This window comes from Mustela lutreola, chromosome 9 (genome assembly GCF_030435805.1).
Source record: "Mustela lutreola isolate mMusLut2 chromosome 9, mMusLut2.pri, whole genome shotgun sequence".
In the NCBI taxonomy this organism is placed as follows: Eukaryota; Metazoa; Chordata; class Mammalia; order Carnivora; family Mustelidae; genus Mustela; species Mustela lutreola.
In genome coordinates, this window is record NC_081298.1 from 36,036,518 (window position 1) to 36,051,973 (window position 15,456).

General features: G+C 40.5%; 1 long non-coding RNA gene across 1 annotated transcript in view; it reads left to right on the forward strand.

Moving 5' to 3' along the window:
- Positions 1 to 11,744: 11,744 nt before the first annotated feature.
- LOC131807876 (uncharacterized) overlaps positions 11,745 to 15,456 on the forward strand; it is a 31,557-nt gene continuing 27,845 nt past the window's right edge. Inside the window, exon 1 of the long non-coding RNA XR_009344609.1 lies at positions 11,745 to 11,838. This is a non-coding gene — a long non-coding RNA (uncharacterized LOC131807876). The remainder of the gene's footprint in view (positions 11,839 to 15,456) is intronic.

The window sequence follows — 15,456 nt, forward strand, 5'->3', positions numbered from 1 at the left end:
GGAAAATTTTTTGGTAATGGTGACCTAGTGACATGGTCATCTTGGTGTGATTTTGACTCTTTTTTTTCCCCCTACATCCACATGCTGGTTTAGACAGAGCACTGCCACACTGTCCTAGATGTCCTCGCTTTGTGGAGGGTTTAGGTTCTTGCCGATATGTGCAGAGGTAGTTGGCTGTGTATGCGAGTAAGCTCATGCTTGCTGAGAAAATTCCTAATTGAGAAATAATGAGAGGAAACTTTTTTTTCCCCCTCAGTCTAAACATGAAAGATCCACTGCTGATTAAATATATCTGGTAAGGAATCACTTCTCCTCAGCTTTAAACTGAAACCTCTAAAGCCTCTTTCCCAGAATATTCCAAATACAGACGGGCAAGTTGTATTATTTCCAAGTTGCCTTTTTCCTTAGGGAAAACGAGTGCCGTCTGAGACTTGCAGACACGGAGCTCTGCGCATCCTGATAAAGATAGGGACTTTAGGCTAGCAAAAAAATCCAAATAAACAGATTTTTCAAACAAACCAGCTTTCCTTTTGGTAGCTGAAAAGGAAACCCCACATCCAGGAGGAATGCAGATCAAAGCAGAGTCTACAAATGATGCAGAAACACATAAAATAACAAACAAGCCTGGTGGGAAGAGGGAACTTTTGGTAAAAGAATAGGCCTCTTCATATTACACTGAAATTGAATGCAAGATTGCAAGCAAAGATACATGAGTTGGGAATACAAAGCTATAGTTTCTTTCCCCTTTTTTGGAGCCGAGGGTATACCTTTAATAGGTCAGGTTGGAAGCCACTAAAAGCAACGGACAAAAGATAGGCCTCCTGTTGGAAATCTTGCCTCGTTTACCTTTTGCGGTCACCTCTGCCTTTCTCTTTCTGCGTGTAAAGTGGACAGAATAATCAGTCTGCTCTGGCTGTCGAGGTAGAAGTCGCATTACTGCGGTCGCCATGACTTCCATGTCCAAAGCTGAGCCTGTTTCACTCTTGCAAACCTGGTTCCATTTAAAAGCCTTCTCAGGCAACTTGGATTTTAAATCGTTGACATGATGACGTTTTCATTCAGAGGCCGTCCTTTTCCCTGGCGTTAAAGTTTATTTGGGTTAAACTCTCAGTTGGATCGCAGTTAGCAAGGTACAAAACCGCTCTTAGGACACTTTATCCTTGGGAATGAAGCTCATTTAAATCCTATCTGTGTTCCGATAATGAGGTGCTGAGTGGCCACTGAAGCCTCAGAATACTTTTGGACGCTATTACTATTTAGAAACCAAGATTACTGTCAGTGCGAACGGTCTTATGCTTTTTAAGAACCATTGGAATGAATACTCTTTAAAGACCTTGAGGTGTTAAGTGCACATTTAGCTGAACTTCTAACTCGTATACTCCATCCGTGTGGAAAGGGGCATTGATTGTCACTTTTAGGTAATTTTTAGTAACTTGCCACTCAAAGCAGCACTGGTATCACCTGGGACCATTACTTGGGGTACATTCTTCGGAGTGGAATTTCAGGTCACTGCGTATATTTATCTTCAGATATATTGGCTGCTTGACAAATTGTTCTTCCCAATGGTTGTATCAATTTACACTCCCACCTCTGGGTAATAATTCCGTTTCCTATCTCATATTCTCCCTGACAGTATTATCAGAACTCAAAAATTACTTTTACCAATTTTTGATGGATGGGAAATGGTATTTTCTTTCGATTTGAACTTTCCTTATTATTTGTGACATCAATCACCTTTTTATTTATTTATTTATTTATTAGTTTTTTTCTTCATTTATTTGACAGACAGAGATCACAGGCAGAAAGGAGAGGAGAAAGCAGGTTCCCCACTGAGCAGAGAGCCTGATGCGGGGCTCGATCCTAGGACCCTGGGATCATGACCTGAGACAAAGGCAGAGGCTTTAACCCACTGAGACACCCAGACGCCCCTCGATTCCCTTTATAGATGATTACTGACATTTAGATTTCCTCCTGGGGAAAATCCTTCGCCCTCCTCTTTCCTTCTGAATTGCTTGTCGTCCTCTTGCAGATTTGTAGGAGTGAGATATGTATTCTGGATAGTAATTCTTTATTGTTACCAGCCCTGAAATTCTCCTTCTCCAGTCTGCGGCCCAACTTTTTCACTTATTTAATGGTGTCTTTTAACATTGTCAAAATGTTAAGTTTTAATGCAGTTGAATTTATTGATCTCTATTTTTGTGATGTGTGGGGTTCTTTGTGGGTGTTGTTAGGAAACTCCTTTGCCTAAAATCATAAGCAGGTTCTCCTATATTGTCACCATTAGGCCTTTAGACCACCTGGGATGGGTTCTTGTAGGTAGTGTAATGCAGGGATCTAATTACATGTGTGATGAGCTATCTCCCCAGCACCATTAGTACGTGGTCCATTGTTTCCTCTGTATTCTATAATGCCTCTTCTGTTACATGTCAGGTTTGGTATGAACAAGACCATTTCAAGGATCTGTGTCCTACTGACTTCTGTTTATCTTTGTGCCAATGCCACATTGCATTCATCACTATTCACTGTACATAAAAATACTAGATTTTAGTAAATTAATTTCTCCATTCACCTTCATTCATTCATTCTTTTTTTTTTTATAACTAAAAATTTATTAAGGAAACAAAACCAGTGCTGCAAATGGGACAGAGAGGAGATGGGTCTCCCACACACTTAATCAAAAGGCACTATTTTTGTGCCTTTGCCCAATAATCTGATTGTCAAGATTCATGAAGAACTGTGTGGACATTTTTGTTGGAATTACATTAAAATTTTATTTTAATTTGCAGACCGATATTCTCACAATTTTGTCATCCCACCCCTGAACACGGTATATTGCTCTGTTTATTTAAGTTATTTATTAATGCCTCTTGATAAAGAATTTATCTATAAAATCCTTGCATATCTTTTGGTAGGTTCTTAGTTACCTTGTATTTTTTTGTAGCTGTCAGTTTTTATTGTTTTCACCGAGAACTCTGACATATGTTTGTATTTATGTTGCAAGTTTGAAATGTATTAGGTGCTCAGAGGGTTATCTAAAATACAGTTCTTGCCTTTGTATCTCACCTTCTTATTGAAGAGCAAAGACAGATGTCGTATCCATCATTTTCAGACTTAGTTGATGCTAACTAAGTAGTAGAGCAAGAGGAAGAGTCCATAGGTAAACTGGTTTGGAGAAGAACTTAGTTGGAGAAGAACTTCATAAGAGAGAAGGAGCCAGGAAGTTGAGATGTGTTTTGATAAAGAATTGAAATGCGTAAGTTCAGAGAAAGCCTATGAACATAAACATGTATTTAGGTGACAGAGAGTTGAGGATAAGGAGAAAGAAGACTATGGCCAGACTCTGGATGGCCTTGAATGCCACAATAGAGAGCTTGGGTTTTGGCTTCTCCTCCATAGGGAGTCTTCCAAAGTTGGGTGATATGTTGCACTGTGATAATCTGACCATTCCCTTTCTGCAGAGAGGCAAGCTGGCCAGGAGTAATAGACTTATCTTGTGATAAATCTTGTAAGTTCATTTTGGTACAGAGCTGTGTGTGAATTGAGACAAAATGGTTGTTCAACATGACATAAAATGGATTAAAGCAAGTTTTAGAGTCAGTATCAATCTCAAACATTACAAAAACCTAGAATTCAAAGAACAGCCAAAGTTGGGAGGCCCAAGGCCTACACAAAGTGTGTCCTCTTGTACTTGCATTTTCTTTTCTAAATAGTGTTTTATTAACAGGATTTTCCAATGGATTCTTCTTGGGGCTTCCTGAGACATGGTAGAAGTATGGGCTGGAGCTGACTGAGTCATGGGAAATGACCTCTTGGTATCTGTGACCTTCATCAAAAAGTCCTCATTATTCTCCATAGCCAAGTGATTTATATTCTTGCCCCTCAAAATTTCTTTTCAGTTTCACTGAAAGATCTGCATGCTCTTTTCTCCATTAAGCATCTGGCATTCAGTTTCCCAAAAGAGCTAGAGTATGATAGAAAGAGAGACACATCTCAGCGTCCTTGGCATTGTTGAATTGAAAGTGATGGGCAGCGCGGGGGTGGGGTACTGACAGGACCTGGAGTTGAGGTGTTGCTGCCCACTGTCAGAGGGGACCTCAAGGATGTGCGATTTTGTCTTTTTAAAGCTCAGGGGACACTCTCTGAAGTAGCCAAGGGGCATGCTTGCCAGGCCCATCCCAGCTCCACAGAAATCCAAGGAGCTTTCATATTCTGAGGGTGTTGATGTTCCAGGAAGACAGAAACAGACAACTCTGCTGCATGTTTCATTCGCAAAAGCAACAAAAAGGCCCTGGCCCAAGTGCCAGCTGCTACCTCCTTGTGGTCTCCTTGAGACCTTGGGGTTCCCTTTCTGCCTTTTCAGTTACCTGGTTAGAACTTTATACTTAGCTAACAATCTATTCTATTCCCTCCCCTTAGTCACCAGTGACTCTTATGGTTTGATCTCTTATGCCTAACTAGATTAGTGGTTTTCAAACTCCAAGTTGTATCAGAATGCCCTGGATGGTGGCTCCTGGGTGGCTTAGTTTGTTGTGAATATCACATTGATCTCATCTCAGGTCTTGATCTCAGAGTTGTGAGTTAAGACCCCACATTGGATTCCAAGCTGGACATGGAGCCTATTTAAAAAAAAAAAAAAAAAAAAAAAAAAAAAAAAAGAATGCCTTGGATGACTTGTTCAAACACAGATTTCTGGTCTATCTGCAGAATTACTGATCCAATAGGTATGGATGGTCTCAAAAATTCTCATTTCTAGAAAGTTCTCACATGATGCTGATGCTTCTGGCCCAGGGACCACACTTTGAGAACCACTATACTAGTTAAAGCTAGAAGATCAGCCTGCCCTCGAAGGGATATTTGTTCCAAGACAATGATAAAATGCCTCAGAAATAGTAAGTAGCCCCAAGGAAACCCTACTGGCTAATGAGTTAATGATGGTTTAACAGTAAAGAAGGGTGAGGTCCAGAGTGCTCTATGTAGTAGGAAAGGAAGTGCATGTGGTCAGCTTTTCTGCAGTGTATTGGGACAGGAGGTTTCAGTCCAGAATGGTGCGCTTGAGGGTTGGAGGAGCTCATTGAGAGGACATGACTTCACTGACCCTTGAGCTGGATCTGGGGAATTGGAAGCCCCTTGCACTGCCTTGGAATATACAGTCTTTCTACAATGGGCACCACATTTCAGGACACAGTCTTAAGAGAGTGATGTGTTGTTGAAGTCATCGCAACCATATAGGGGACTGCATCCAGGTAAGGCCTCTTATGTAAACATTTAAGATTCTGGTGGGCAAGGGGTGCCTGGGTGGCTCAGTGGGTTAAGACCTCTGTCTTCGGCTCAGGTCATGATCTCAGGGTCCTGGGATCGAGCCCCACATCGGGCTCTCTGCTCGGCAAGGAGCCTGCTTCCTCCTCTCTCTCTCTGCCTGCATCTCTGTCTACTTGTGATCTCTGTATGTCAAATAAATAAATAAAACTTAAAAAAAAAAAAAGATTCTGGTGGGCAGATGCAGAGATCTACTTATCATGCCTAGGACAAGTCCTGAAGTTAAGTTCTCTTACTTTTTTTTTTTTTTTTTTGTAAGTAATCTCTACACTCAACATGGGACTTGAACTCATGACCCCAAGATTGAGAGCTGCATGCTCTACCAACTGAGCCAAGCAGTTACCCCAAGTCCCTTGCATTTTAAACCTGCCACCTACTGATCCAGAAGGTCTGCCTCTTTCTCCAGTCTCTTCTTGCCTTCCATGTATAGAGTCCAGCATTAGATTTCACCTGTGAAGCTTCTGAGGTTTTGAACCAACACAGTGGTGGCATTTTAAGAACCCATAGGTCTTGGATAAGGAATTGTTCAATGAGGAGCTACACTAAGTGGTTCCAGACAGCAGTGTATTTGAGTGCATCTTTATACTTGGGATTTTTTTTTTTTAATGAAGGAGGAGTGTTTCTGATTTGCCCCTTGTATATTTTCTCGTGCCAATAGATGAAAATAAAAATTCAGAAGCTTCCACCTGGGGAAGATGAGTAGCTTCCTTCAGTTGTTCTTCATACATTTTTTTTTATTATGTGTAGTTAGCCAGCATATAGCACATCCTAAGTTTCTGATGTCCTATTCTACGATTAACTATTCACTGTTGTAATGCCCACAACAGCCAAACTGTGAAAAGAGCCAAGATACCCTTCAACAGATAAAAGGATAAGGAAATCGTGATCTGTATACATGATGGAATATTACTCTGCCATTACAAAGGATGAATACCCAACTTTTGCATAGACATGGATGGAACTGGAGGGGATTATGCTGAGTGAAATAAACCTTCACACATTTTGATGGAAGGGCACTTGGTGGGCTTTTTGTTTGTTTGTTTTTTGCTTGCCCTGTATGTTCTGGGAGGGAAGTTAGCATCTTGAATCATCTATTACATCATAGAAATCATGTAATAAATGAGATACTGCTTTTCCACACAGCCTCAGAATCATGCTTGGCTTGGGTAGTAGCGAGGCCAGGAGACCAGACAAGGAAAGCAGAACATTGGGGTTGTCAAAAATCAAGAGGATGTGAATTCAGGGAAAGACAAGACAACGGGAATGCCAAAGCTTATTGAAATGGGTTTATTATGACAGCACAACAAATTATCTGCAACACCGTGGCTAAAACCAACAACAAGCTGCAACATGCATTCATTCATTCATTATTTATATCAATATTTATTTTTCTTATGAATCTGTATGTTGCCCAGGGTTCGGTGGGGACAGCTCACCTCTGCTCCATTCAGGATCATTTGGAGCAGCTTGAAGTTTGAGGCTGGACATTGTCTGAAGTTTCCTCACTCAGATGTCTGGTGGTTGATGCTGGCTGTTAGTTGAAACATTAGCTGGGATTGTTGGAGGGAATGCTGACACCTGACCTTTCCAGGGTGCATGCATTTCCTTACAGCCTGATGGCTGGGTTCCCAAAAGTGAGTAAGGAGAGAGGGGGAGGCAGAGAGAAGAGGGAGCACCAGGCAGAAACTATATCTTTTTAATGACCTAGCAGCCTTGGAACTCCCCTGGCACCAATTCTGCCCTATACTATTGACTTGACAGAGCAGTCAAAAGCCCCAGGCCATATTCAAGAGAAGGGAACATGGACTCTACTTTTCAGGGTGGGTGGCAAGTCTCAGAACAGTATAGGGCACCAGAGATATTACTGTGGCCACTTTTGGAAAACATAGTCTGCCACACCTTTTAACTTAATCTGTACCCTTGCCCAAGACCCTGATACCATCTTTATAACAAGTCCCAAGGTTTCTGACATCTTACTGAGGACTGAGCTAACTGGATTCTATCCTGATGGAGATTTTAAGTAATTCAGAGATTAAGAAGTACTTCTGGATCTACTTCTGGATCCCATGCAGTCTACAAACTCTGGATCTGGGGCAGGTGTTTTTGGTTCATGTGCATAGAGAAGTAGAGATCCAAGGGTATATACAGAAAGAAAAAACAAAGGGAAGGAGGAGACAGTTTGTTCCTGCTGGTTCTCCAGCTCTCTTGTAACGCCCCACTAAATTTTGTAATCTTGAGTTATATGAGGCACTCTTGAATTGTATCCCCCCCTCACCCTTTTTAGCGAAACTACTTTCTGTGGGTTTCTCTAGTCTGTGTGGATTGTAGTGGAGGAGAAGACACTTCTCCAGTGGAGCGTTCCACTAACAGCAAGCTGCTTTGCACTCAGATGCCCCTGGATCTGTGTTCCATGGTTCTTGCCCTTTGATTTATGCTCCTTATCAAGGGTGACCCCACCCACCACACCCATTATTCCTCAACTGATATTGTAGGCTCAAACAAATATTCATTGAAATAGGCCAGGGTAAGTGAGCGCTTATTCTGAGCAAGCTAGATTTTCAAGTTTTACTCATACAAAAGGCCCTAGGGGGAGATATTTAATGGACATATTTTACAAAGAATAGTAAGGTATGCCATGTTTTTTGTCTGGACACATTCCAGTGTTCTCTGCCTCCTTTTCACTGGTTCAGGGTGCTCACGCTTCAGCCTCTGTGTGATTTGATTCCCAACAGTGGGAACTATTGGCTGTCTTTGGAGGACAGCCCTTGGGCTACTGGCACTGCTTTGCCCACACAACAAGTACCTAGAAGTTGATATTCCCTTGGTGCAGCCTCTAACCAACAACTGATGGATGGAGGCATGTTGACAGCCTAGCTCCCTTGCCTCCATGTGGGGCAAATCCTTTGGTATGATTGATGCTTCACAGTGACCTTCAAGATCAGGCTGAACTTTGATTCCAATCGTCACTTTCCTTGGCTCCTTTTGCCCTGTGCTGGTTCCTTCATTTCTTTACTATTTCTCCTGAGAGTTCTCCCTGAATAAAGGCAGAGCTTAATAAATTTTGTGCACATGAGTCTTTGTCTTAGGCTCTGCTTCCGGAGAACCCAACCTAAGACATGGAGTTATGTTTCTTGGGAATGGAATATGTTGCTTTGGTAGGTGAAGGGTCTTTTCAATGATCGAACTTAGATTCAAATCCCTGCTTTAGGATTGACTTATTATACAGATATGGATGCAGTTCACTTTTCTAATTTTGTTTCCCTGGGGGCACTAATTACTACCTTGTACTACAGTCTTCTAACACCTGCAGATTTTATCTCTATAAATCTGTAAATACAAACTAACAGGGCCTGAAAGATATAGACAGATATCATCCAATGAGACTTTTTGTGATGATGGAAACATTCTCTTCTCTATTCAATATCATGGTCTCCAGACATATGTGGTAGTTGAGCACTTTAAATGTGGCTAGTATGACAAGGAAACTGAATGTTTACTTATTACTAGTTTAAATTTAAATATATTTAGTCACATGTGGCTAATGGCTATTATATTCGACAGTACCAGATACAGTAGGTCATAGTATTATGAAGTTAATTTCCTGAATTTTAATAATTATATAGTTGGTTATAATAAACTTTGATTTTGGAAATCTACACTGAAATATTCAGGGACAAAGGGGCATCATGTCTATTACTTATCCTTATGTGATTTGGAAGAAATATATATATTTATGTATAAAGCAGTCTATTTCCCATTGAGAGGGTATGTGCTATGGTGGGTACTGTGAATTGTGTAAGACTGATGAATCACAGATCTGTACCCCTGAAACAAATAATAAATTATATGTTAATTTAAAAAAAGTAGTCTATTTCCTTATTTTTGCAACTGGAGTTAGCTATGTGACTTGCTTTGGCTAACCAAATAGAAACAAATAGGACACCAGCAGAGAACTGAGAAGTAATGGTGTTTTGGTACTTGCCTTTCATGATACTCCTGGGCTCTTGGCAACTCTGCAACTGCCATCCTGGGAACAAGTCTTGGCTAAACTGCTGGAGGATGAAAGACCAGGTAGAGGGAGTCTGTGCTATGTCAGTCATCCTGGCTCTTCCAGCTAAAGTCCCTGATATGAGCATGAGGTTATCTGGATCATCTAGCCATAACTTAATTGGCCAGCTGACCTCACATATATAGATGAGCCCCGGTCATGCCAGCAGAAGAACTTCCCCATTGAGCCTAGCCCAAATTGCTACCCCATAGTATCATGGGCTATGCAGGTGGTTGTTGCTTAGTGCCATTCTATTTTAAGGTGGTTTGTTTCCCAGGAAAAGCTAACTGATGCAAAAAGTACTTCCTTCTAGGAAGAAAGATAAGTTTGCAGTGGGCAATATAACATGGGTTTTAGGAGCATGGACTTTTGAGTAAGACCCTGCCTTCCACTTTTTAGATAGGTAATATTGAAAAATTTCATTAACCTTTTGTGTCTCACTTTTTGCATCATAAAATTGGAGATTATATAACTTTATATATTTATTCTGAAATTAAAATTTAATATGTGCATGCAAAAGACTCAGAACAGTACTTAGCACATAATGACTGTTCCATAAATTGCTAGGGTTGTGAGCGTGTGGTAGATAAAGACAAAATGCCACTTTGGTCTGTAATAAGAGAAGAAGGATAATGTCAAGTACACTGCATTTGGAAATAAAAAAGAGCAGATTCTTCTCTCCCATGTTCTGGCTCTGTGATTTTCGGCAAGTCATTTTTCTTTTCTAGACTTTGGTTGTCTTGAAAAAAAAATTTTGCTGATGGATCATACTACTTCAGTGAATTTTTTCCATTTCTAAGGACTGTAATTATATTTATTTTAATTCTATTATTCATAAGTGTGCATTACTTTTCCAAGGAGAAGTTCATGGAGACCAGAGCCAGAACTTTCTAGGTACATTGTGAAGATTTAGGTTAGGGGGAAGCAAGTTCAGACACAATCATAGCTGCATTATTAATGTTGTTATACAAAGCTAGTCACTAGGGAGGCCCAGGAAGGAAGTACATCTTTTGAAGTTCGTGGTGGGTACTTTTTTATAAGAAGTGGTGCCTTTCAGAGAGATTAGTCAGGGTTAGATCAATGTAAGGTGAGAACTATGGGCATACAGGCATTAAATCAAGTCAGGGACTTCCTGTGAAGTTGAAAGGCAGATATATTAAGCTCCTGTTAGCTGCTGTAACAAACAAAATGCATGATTGCTCAAACATGATAGAGCTAGTTTCATTCTTGCAGGTGAATCTCCCAACCTAAGATTCTTCTGTCTAGGGGCTCTGCCATTTTTAATGCATGGCTTGATTGCATCAAGTGGAGGAGAAAATAGTGTGAATGATCAAATGTGAGAGATTTTATAGAACTTACCATAGAGTGACCATTCGTATTCCATTGGTCAGAGCATAGTCACATGACCACATGACCTAACTGCAAGGGAAGATGGGGAATAGAGTTTTGTGTGTGTTCAGGAAGAGGGAGAATCATGATTTGTGAGCTAATATCTAGTTTCTGGCATGACAGACACATATCTAAGTACAAGGGTCTGGTGTTTGGCAATGGGGAGTGATGGGGACAGTGAAGAAGAGGAGAGTTGCCTCCATGTCTAAAAGGGCAGCCATTACTCAGTTTCTGCAGATGCTGCCAGGTGGTAATGCAGACCAGGGGTGGCCAGACCTAATTTCTAGAGAGTAATTAGACATCTTAACTGATATATAAAATCTCTTAATTTAAAAATACAGGTGATGAATTTATAAAAACAACAACCAAAGTATAGAGTGTAAGTAAAATTCATCTGTAAGTCCATTGTTGCCTGTGTATGTTAGGCTGCCAATTTATAGTATTTATGTTGTGCTGGATGGGAAAAGCCTAGAAAATCAGATAAGAGCCTGTGAGGCAGATAATCTGCAAGTGACAGCTAGGCCTGAGAATGATCTACGAATAAGGATAAAGGGCAGAAATCAGCCCAGACTCTTGTGGGTCCTTCCTCTCTGGGACAAGGAGAAACCACAGGGAGGTGGGGGAAGGCCCTTTGATCAGAGATTTCCAGATCCTTTTCAAAAGACTAGCAGCCTTCCATTGCCATGCAGGGGCATGTGACAAGGCTGAGAACAATGGATAAGAAATGAGGAAAATGTGAAATGACTGTGGGTCAAGGGACATACGTCTACCTGTCTTTAACCATGTCATGCCTTCCTGTGTGACCCCAGAGCAGTTAAGAGAGGAGCCAGGGCGTGGTCTTCAGGAAAGAAGTGATTTCACTGTTAGTCACAGATGTAGTGGGTATTTACCGCTCCAAGACAAAGGCCCTGTCTGTGTAGACATACGTTTCCTGTAACCCTGTAAGTGGCTGTCAGGTTTGGGGTTTATACAAAGCTGTGGCTAGGTTCTAGTCATACTTTACATGATTTAGAAAGACGGCAAACATTGGAACTAGAAGCCTATTGTTTTCTTATTTTCTTGGGAAATTGGTGATGACATCAAAGGTAAGCCATGGATGCATATTTACATTGTATATAAGTACAACACAATCTGTCTAATATTTTAACCCCTAGCCTAATCAGTCAGTGACATACTTATGGAATGCAAGTCTGTGTTTTGTACTGTGAGGAGTGGGTAGAGGGCTTTAGATGTAGGGAGGGAGGAAGAAATACATGCTTTCTCTGAAAAAAGCAGAAACTGTGTAGTACAGGCAGGGCATGGTAAGTGAGAAATCAATGGTAGAAATGGAAGGAGCCTTAAGGCATAGATGGAAGGGGAGAGAAGGGTCTGGAAGGCTGGCACAGTGAGGAAGAACTTCCTATAGGATGTAGGACCCACTTCCTGTCCTACTCAGCCATTGTGCTTAAAGATACAACAAATATTATTTTTCTTGATTGTCTTGTATATAAATTGATTGCAACTCTAATCTCATTTAGAAAATAAAAAGAAAAGAAGGTATTTTAGGTAGGCGTTTGGGTTGAACTTGAGACCCATTTTATCATAGCAAAGTTTAGAGCATGGAAGTCTCCGCTGAGAAGGTTTGAGTAGAAATCATTCTATGGTTCTGCTCATGATTTATGTCAAAATGAAATATATTTTCCTTCCTTCCTTCCTTCCTTCCTTCCTTCCTTCCTTCCTTCCTTTCTTCTTTCTTTGAGAGAGCTGAGGGGAGGAGCAGGGGGAGAGGAAGAGAGAGAATCAAGGAGGCGCACACTCAGCATAGTGTGGGCCTGATCCCACAACCCCAAGATCATGACCCAAGTGAAAATCAAGTCAGACATTTAACTGACTGAGCCACTGAGGTGTCCCTGAAATATATGTTCTTCACCCATGATTAGAAGTATTTCAGTCTTTTTTATGGTTATAGCACTTTGAGACTATGTTCTTCATTTAACAGTGATAAATTGAGAAGGTAAAACCATGCCAGCTTTGGACAACATATGTTTGTGTATTTGCAGTTATGATCCAAAGTCACAATTTGGACTGGGACCTGGTTCTATCTCTTTGCCAAGTTGGGCAAGGAATCTTGGCTAAACCATGCTCTTTAAGGACCTGGAGTGCTGGACTGGATGTCAAGACATTTGTATTCAGGCTTCTCTGGTGCCACTGTTTGAAAGAGTGAAGATATCCTGGCTTTGCTATTTCTTTCCATTTTAATGCAGAATGAATGATCTCTGAGCTTTCTTGCAGAATATTGTATGGCTCAATCAGAACTTCATTTAGAAATATTTAGAATCCTCATTCTAAGTTGACATGTCTAGAGTAATTATTATTTAATAATAATATTCTTCTCTTATTATTGCTGCTGTGTTATTGTACTTTTGGCAATGGTCATTATACCAAGGTCTCTGTTTATTATAAAATGACATGCCATTCTCACTCACTGGCTAGTATTCTTTCCAGAGAGACCAGAGCTGTCCCAGAGAAGTTACAAGTGAAAATAATTTATGTCACACCACTGAGAAAATGAAATACCCAGTGGTCAAGAAATAAACACGTCAAAGCTTCTAGGAAAATATTAACTGGAAATGTTGCTTCAAACTCACTGAGTGTGGGGAGTACTTGCTGTTTTTTCACCCTAGGAATGGCTTTAGATATTAATATTCTGGTTTATATTAACCCTTTTTAGATCTATCTGAAGTTATAAATCAACATTTTGATTTATATTAACTTTGTTTAGACCTATTTGAAGTTACACGTAAATACAGGATTTTGAGATATATATATATATATATATATATATATATATATATATATATGTATTTTTAAAGATTTTATTTATCAATGAGAGAGAGATTGGGAGAGAGAGAACACGAGCAGGGGGAAGGGGCAGAGGGAGGGAGACGCAGACACCCCAATGAGCAGAAAGTCTGAAGTGGGACTGGATCCCAGGATCCTGGGATCATGACCTGAGCCGAAGGCAGATGCTTAACCAGCTGAGCCACCCAGGTGCCCCAATATTGTAATTATATTTTAATGGATAATACTGTTTTCCCAAGTCACAAATTTGAAGACAAATTTGAAATAATTTTGTACCAGTGTATTCTACACTGACAATTTGAACACTTCTACACTGTCTGACTCTTTTGATAGAAAAAAAATTAAAATTAAAAAAAGATGTCTAGGACACATGAATAAGCTGGGTTAGTTAAGAGCATATCAGCCAAGAGGTCATGTATAGTAGATCGCAGGTGGCAGGTGAGGATGAAGTGCCGGTCAGAATGAGACGTAGCCAACACTGCCCTTGGCTGGGACCTGGAGACCAGTGCAGTAATGTGATTATGGTAATGATTCAACAAGTCATTGTCTGCTGCCCGTGTTCACCATAATTAACTTTTTGGAATTGCGTAGCCTCTGTCTCTGGGCTCATCAGCTGGCCTAGCTTTTGTGTCCCTAGTCTGTCATTTCTCCCTGGGCCCAGGAGCCTCTAAGTGCATTGCTAAATGAATTCATTGCTGGAACAAAGATATGGTGGTGGAATAGAGATGGCTATCTTTTGTTGTCAGACATTCAATCCCATATAGCAATCCAATTACTTAAGCTGTTTCTATCAGTCTTATTAGAGCTGGCCATGGAGGCCGGCTAGAATGCTGATCGCTGTGTCTCAGAAGAATGTGGTGGAACAGATTAGCGCTTTAATGAGAGACTTTCTGAAGGCCAGATCTTTTCCATTGTATATATATCGAGATCTAGGAATCATTTTTAGGCGAAGGCCCGGAGTCACTGTTACAAAGACTGATCAAAGGATGGCTGGAAATCTGTACAATTGCTTGAAGAAATTTTATGGGTTATAAAATATTGGCACGGGTTCTGTCTGTTATGGGCTATCTGATGAAAATCTCTGTAGGCTGGGAAAAGGAAATTGCTTATTGGCATTTATTCTGCAGGATGGATATCTTTGGAGTTTGCATTTGAACTCTTTCTTCACTGTGTTACAGGTCAAATTCTGTGCTCAGTGCTAACATTCCAGGAATGCGGACTGCACAAAATCAACAGGAACCCTGCTCCATAATCTGCTACCCAGAAACACATACTGTCCAGAGCCGCTCAGGCAAGGGTGAACAGACAATTACTAAGAAGAGATAGCGAGGGCGGAGTGAGATTGCAGTGGTTAATGTGTAGAAGTTGAACCCTGAAGTTTAAATGAGAGTAGGGATCAAGTCAGGGAAGGAACTAGGGAAACATGCTGTGGCCATTGAGAAAAAAATGGTAATTGCTATCGGAGTTGAAAGAAACAGTATCCATATTTGACATGTCATGCCTATTTCTCCGGGAATATTTCTGAAATATCAGCTACAAAGAGGTTTTATTCTGAAGGAAGAAAGTCCACTTGTATTGAGATTTTAAAATAAATAGGAAAACCTTTTTCCTATAATATCTTATTATTTCAAACAGGCTCAAACGTACCCATCACTCAGCTTCAGCAATTATTCATAGCTAATCTTTCAGCTCTACCCTGATTGACCCTTTTTGGACAAATTTTTGACTTCTTATCATTTCTTCCACGGCTACTACCACTCTGCAAAATAAGAACTCTTTAGAAAGGTATAAGTTGTAACAGCTTTATTATGCCTTAAAAATACCAACAATAATCTTTTAAAAAGATTTTATTTGAAAGAGAG